The sequence below is a fragment of the Macrobrachium nipponense genome, chromosome 7 (assembly GCF_015104395.2).
Source record: "Macrobrachium nipponense isolate FS-2020 chromosome 7, ASM1510439v2, whole genome shotgun sequence".
NCBI classification, from domain to species: domain Eukaryota; kingdom Metazoa; phylum Arthropoda; class Malacostraca; order Decapoda; family Palaemonidae; genus Macrobrachium; species Macrobrachium nipponense.
Window position 1 is genome coordinate 97,424,058 of NC_061109.1, and position 6,954 is coordinate 97,431,011.

The window sequence follows — 6,954 nt, forward strand, 5'->3', positions numbered from 1 at the left end:
ATAGATTACTTCTTGAATCTAATATCTCATGGATTTGCATAAGATTTTCCAGCCTCTGGTTTCTTCAATATTATTTCAGTTGGATAACTGGAATTCCTTTCGTGAGTAAGAATGAATAAATATTTTATTTTAAAATTGTGTTTTCTTCACCTTCTGCGGCGTCTTTCTCTCTCTCTAGCGGTTGCTTTCTCTCGCGCGCTCGTACACACACACACACACACACACACACACACCTAAAAATCATATAGTATTAAATACACACACACACACACACACACCAAAAAATAATTTAATAATATATAATATTGTATATGTATATATATATATATATATATATATATATATATATATATATATATATATATATGCATGCCCTGTGTTTGTGTCGTTTACGATTTATACTACACTACATGCATATATATGCATAAAATATATATATATATATATATATATATATACATATATATATATATATATATATATATATATATATATATATATATATATATATATATATATATGCAAGTATGCTTCCTACCAAAGGCGTAAGAAATTTTATTTTTTACAAGCCATTTAGATAATTATACGTAAACTGAGCCCATGAACTAATGACTGGTTGATAGGGTTATTGATTTTATGTGTCTTGACTAACCATACATATAAGGTAGGAGCGCATTGCGGTGTAAACTGTTTAATTAAATGGTCCAAGCCATTCAAAATGGATTTAATTTGTTTATTAAAATGGGAGTTCACTCTGTGTAGGATCAGACCTTAGTTTCGTATAAGTATCAGTATCATTATTTTACCTTACTGCATTAGATTTATTTGCTTTTGTCACTTTCACTGTTTCGTCTTCTTAATTTTCTTAAAAAAAAGCGTGGAGAAATCTCACGGGTAACATTAGGGGGAGAAGGTTTACAAAATAGCCCCATACACAATACCTTTTCAGTCTTTCGGAAATCAACTAACATTGCGTCTTTTGTTCATTACTACTCCAATCACCATCAAAATGTTAAATTCTCTGTTTTTTTTGACTAAGATGTTCCTAAGGGCTTTACGTGTCTGTAGCCCGCAATTTATTGACGTTGAAATTAAAACTATTTATGATATTGCATTGAAACCTGAATATCCGAGGACTTTTATATTGGCATGGAAACGAGCTAGAAAAACATTTTATTCAACTAATGACAAAGACTTAAATTTTATAGTAAGTATAAAAACACTCTAGAAATTTACCCTTTGATGAAAGGTTTTTAGATATTCCTAGAATTTTATAGCTTTTTAACATAAATGTTCTTTTCAGTAATATTAATGTCAAGAGTTTAGTAATCAAAAATTCTCCTAAAGATCTTCCAGTCTGCATATATAAAATTCCTTGCAAAAAGTGTGATAAAGTCTATTACGGACAGACCGGTAAATCTCTTTCACAACGTCTCAAACAGCACCAATATTCCGTGAGAACTGGGCAAATATCGAATGTGTTATTCGTACATATGAGAGGTTTAGATCATCCTATTAACTGGAGTCAAGCAAGAGCCTTAATCCAATGTAATGACACAGTTAAAAGGAATATCATTGAATCTTGTTCTAAATTTAAGTCTTGGTTTATTTAAACTTGATGCTTTCATAATAAAAAAAGTTGCAGATAAATATAATCAACAAAATTAATATATTCAGTTTTTACATGTTTTGGACTGTAAAGATACTTTGTAATTTCGGTTATGGTAAAATCTGTTTAGGTTTTTGACCGTGTGATATCCGATAATCCTGGATTATCTCTTTTAATTTTTACCCTTTAGACAATTAACCTTCTGGTATTCTCGATCTTGTTGTGTACCTGAGACCTTTCTCTCCAATTATATTTCATTAGCTCCTTGACAATGTCTTAGTAAAGACGAAAGCGCTTGGATTTCTGACTATTATTTTCCTGTGGTATTTGCATATATATATATATATATATATATATATATATTATATATATATAGAAATAAATATATTTCCACCCCATCTTCATCCAATTTACCGCTGATTCCCCCCTCCTGTATTCGGATTCTTCCACTACCGATCGAAACTGGTATTTTCAACGACAATCAGCAGAGGAAATTAAGAATAAGAAAAGAAGCATACAGTAAAAAAATAAACTGAAGAAATATTCCTTTTATTCGTTAATTTCCACCCGGGGAGGGGAGGCAAAACAAATTCTGGACTATTTCCAGAAAACATTCCAGGCCGAGCGGAGAGACATCCACCTTCCATCATGATAAACATGGAAGGAAAAATAATAAAAATAAAAAAAATAATCATAAAATAAGGATGATGAAAATAAATAAAAATATAAATAAAAGTAATAAGTTTCAAAATAATAACTAATAATAATGTATAATAATAAAATAATAATAATAATAATAATAATCAATAATAATAATAATAATAATAATAATAATAATAATAATAATAATAATAACAATAATAAAACATAAAGAAAAAGAACTGGCTCTCCCCAACAGAAAGAGAAGAACTGGAAAGGGAAATGTCACACGACAACGAATTACACGAAGACGAACTGAGAGACGATGCCACAGAAGACGACAGGGAGGATGAGGTATCAAACAACGACACACGAAGAAACACCGACGAAGTAACAGAGAGGACGGAATGGGGTAGAAAAGATTAGACAATGGATGGAGCCAGATACAGAGAGAACAAAGATCCCCTCCATGAAAGCCTACAACACCAAGAAATTAAGGGAGAAAACAAGTGAGGTCAATGAAATACTGGGCATAATACAGACCACCAGTATCACAGAAACAAATAACTTGACATATGCAGGAGCAAGAGATTAGTAGCAGAACTGATGGGAATTCGAAAACACCAACACCACCAGCACAACCAACCCAACAGAAACCAAAACAAGCAACCTCCTTGGAAAAGGGCGCCTGAAAAGCAAATCATGGTGATGAGATCTGACTTGAGTAAACTGAAAGAGATGGCAGAAAAAAGGCTAAGAAGCAAGAAAACAAGGGAGGAACTCAACGAGAAATACAAAGTACAAGAGAGGGGATTAAACAACACAATAGAAGATGTAAAACAGAGGCTTAAGGCCAAAGCACATAAGATCCAACGGTACATGAACAGGAATAAGGGATACCAACAGAACAAACTATTCGGAACCAACCAGAAAAGACTATACAGCCAACTAAGAGGGAAGACAACCACCCAGAAATTCCTGAAGCCGAACCAAGTAAGAGACTCTGGGAAAACATATGGAGCAATCCGGTATCACACAACAAACATGCAACATGGCTCCAGGAAGTCAAGGAAGAAGAAACAGGGAGAATAAAACAAAGATTCACAGACATCACGACAGACACAGTCAGACCCACTAAAGAAAATGCCAAACTGGAAAGCCCAGGTCCCGATGAAGTCCATGGATACTGGCTCAAAACCTTCAAGGCCCTACACACACGAATAGCAGAACAATCCAGCATTGTATCTCAAATCACCATGCACCCAAATGGTGATGACCACAGGAAGAACATCCTTTAGTAAACAAAAAGACAAGAGTAAGGTAAGGGAAATATAGCCAGTAACTACAGGCCTATCACCTGCCTAACCAATATGTGGAAGTTACTAACGGTATCATCAGTGAAAGGCTATACAACTACCTAGAGGAGACAAACACCATCCCCCACCAACAGAAAGGCTGCAGAAGGAAGTGTAGGGGCACAAAAGACCAGCTCCTGATAGACAAAATGGTAATGAAGAACAGTAGGAGAAGGAAAACCAACTTAAGCATGGCATGGATAGACTATAAGAAAGCCTTCGACATGATACCACACACATGGCTAATAGAATGCCTGAAAATATATGCAGAGGAAAATACCATCAGCTTCCTCAAAAAATACAATGCGCAACTGGAATACAATACTTACAGCTCTGGAATAAGACTAGCAGAGGTTAATATCAGGAGAGGATCTTCCAGGGCGACTCACTGTCCCCACTACTCTTCGTAGTAGCCATGATTCCCATGACAAAAGTACTACAGAAGATGGATGCCGGGTACCAACTCAAGAAAAGAGGCAACAGAATCAACCATCTGATGTTCATGGACGACATCAAGCTGTATGGTAACAGCATCAAGGAAATAGACACCCTAATCCAGACTGTAAGGATTGTATCTGGGACATCAGGATGGAGTTTGGAATAGAAAAATGCGCCTTAGTCAACATACAAAAAGGCAAAGTAACGAGAACTGAAGGGATAAAGCGACATATGGGAGCAACATCAACACATAGATGAGGACAGGATACAAAATACCTGGGAATAATGGAAGGAGGAGATATAAATCACCAAGAGATGAAGGAAAACCGATCAGGAAAGAATATATGCAGAGACTCAAGGCGATACTCAAGTCAAAACTCAACGCCGGAAAATACGATAAAAGCCATAAAACACCTGGGCAGTGCCAGTAATCAGATACAGCGCAGGTGAATAGTGGAACTGGACGAAGGCAGAACTCCGCAGCATAGATCAGAAAACCAGGAAACATATGACAATACACAAAGCACTACACCCAAGAGCAAATACGGACAGACTATACATAACACGAAAGGAAGGAGGGAGAGGACTACTAAGTATAGAGGACTGCGTCAACATCGAAAACAGAGCACTGTGGCAATATCTGAAAACCAGTGAAGACGAGTGGCTAAAGAGTGCATGGGAAGAAGGACTAATAAAAGCAGACGAAGACCAGAAATATACAGGGACAGGAGAAAGACAGAAAGAACAGAGGACTGGCACAACAAACCAATGCACGGACAATCCATGAGACAGACTAAAGAACTAGCCAGCGATGACAATTGGCAATGGCTACAGAGGGGAGAGCTAAAGAAGGAAACTGAAGGAATGATAAACAGCGGCACAAGATCAGGCCCTAAGAACCAGATATGTTCAAAGTATGATAGACGGAAATAACATCTCTCCCATATGTAAGAAGTGCAATACGAAAAGTGAAACCATAAACCACATAGCAAGTGAATGCCCGGCACTTGCACAGAACCAGTACAAAAAGAGGCATGATTCAGTAGCAAAAGCCCTCCACTGGAGCCTGTGCAAGAAACATCAGCTACCTTGCAGTAATAAGTGGTACGAGCACCAACCTGAAGGAGTGATAGAAAACGATCAGGCAAAGATCCTCTGGGACTATGGTATCAGAACGGATAGGGTGATACGTGCAAACAGACCAGACGTGACGTTGATTGACAAGGTCAAGAAGAAAGTATCACTCATTGATGTCGCAATACCATGGGGCACCAGAGTTGAAGAGAAAGAGAGGGAAAAAATGGATAAGTATCAAGATCTGAAAATAGAAATAAGAAGGATATGGGATATGCCAGTGGAAATCGTACCCATAATCATAGGAGCACTAGGCAGATCCAAGATCCCTGAAAAGGAATCTAGAAAAAACTAGAGGCTGAAGTAGCTCCAGGACTCATGCAGAAGAGTGTGATCCTAGAAACGGCACACATAGTAAGAAGAGTGATGGACTCCTAAGGAGGCAGGATGCAACCCGGAACCCCACACTATAAAAATAGAGCTGAAAATAATAAAAATAACAATGCTAAAATAATAATAATGCAAATATGAATGAAAATAATAAGAAAAATGGAAACAAAAATAATAACAACAACAAAATTAATAACAATAAAAAAGGCATTTTAAACATAAAATAAAAAATAATGAAATTATAAATAAAAGAATATAAGTATATATAAAAATATAAATTATAAAATATTAGAAATGCAAATAGAACAATAAAATAAAAAAATAAAAATGAAGAAAAAATAAAATAAAATAATAGAAATAGGAATAACAATAATGTAATAATAAATATTAATAAATAAATAAAATAAAAAGAAAATAAAATATAATTTATAATAAAAATTGAAATAGAAATAATAAAATAAAGATAAAACTAATATATATAGAAGAAAAAATAATAATGAAAACAATAAAATAATAATAATAAAAAATAATATCCTTAATAAAATCAAAAATAAAAGTAATAAAAATATAGACTATAAAAATAAAAGAAAATAATAATAATTTTAATAATAATAATAATAATAATAATAATAATAATAATAATAATAATAATAATAATAATAATATTAATATAAAAATAAAGATAATTGAAATAAATAAAAAACGAAATGAAAATAAAATTAATGAAATAATAAAAATAAAAATTCAAAATAATATTAAGAACAGACATAAAATAATCAAAAAAAAAAAAATAACAAAATACCAGACACATAGCTAATAGACTCCTTTAAAATTATATGCTGAACTGGGATACAGTACAGAAGAAGAAAATCTCACCTTCCTGCTTCAGTCCGACACGTACCTTCGCATAAGAGGCTTTTATCAAGGAAATAGTCGGAATCAAGACTTCGAATTTAACTTTACCTTTGAGAAACCCTACGGGTTATACAACGAGGGTTTAACTACAGTTTCAAGCATGTGGATAAAATTGAAATTTACTTTTATAATTAAACTGCTTTAGCAAATGCCAACCTTCGATGCATTGCTCCCCAGTTTCAGTATCAATAAGAAAACCATAATTAGGAAAATACCTCCTATATAAAATTAATGCAGCTAAGGAAATAATCATTTTTAATCAAATATGTTTGAAAAGATGATTGACATCCAGAAAAAGAAAGCAAATAATAAAATAATAATAAATCAAAATTAAAATAAAAATAATATAGTAAAAAAATATAAAAATAAACATAAAAGTAATATAAGAACAAAAAAATTATGTTGAAATTAATCAAAATAAATATGAAAAAACAAAAAAAAATAAAAAAAATAAAAAAAATAAAAAAATATAATCAAATAGTAATAAAATTAAAAAAATAAAATTATAAAAATATAAATACAAGTTATAAAATG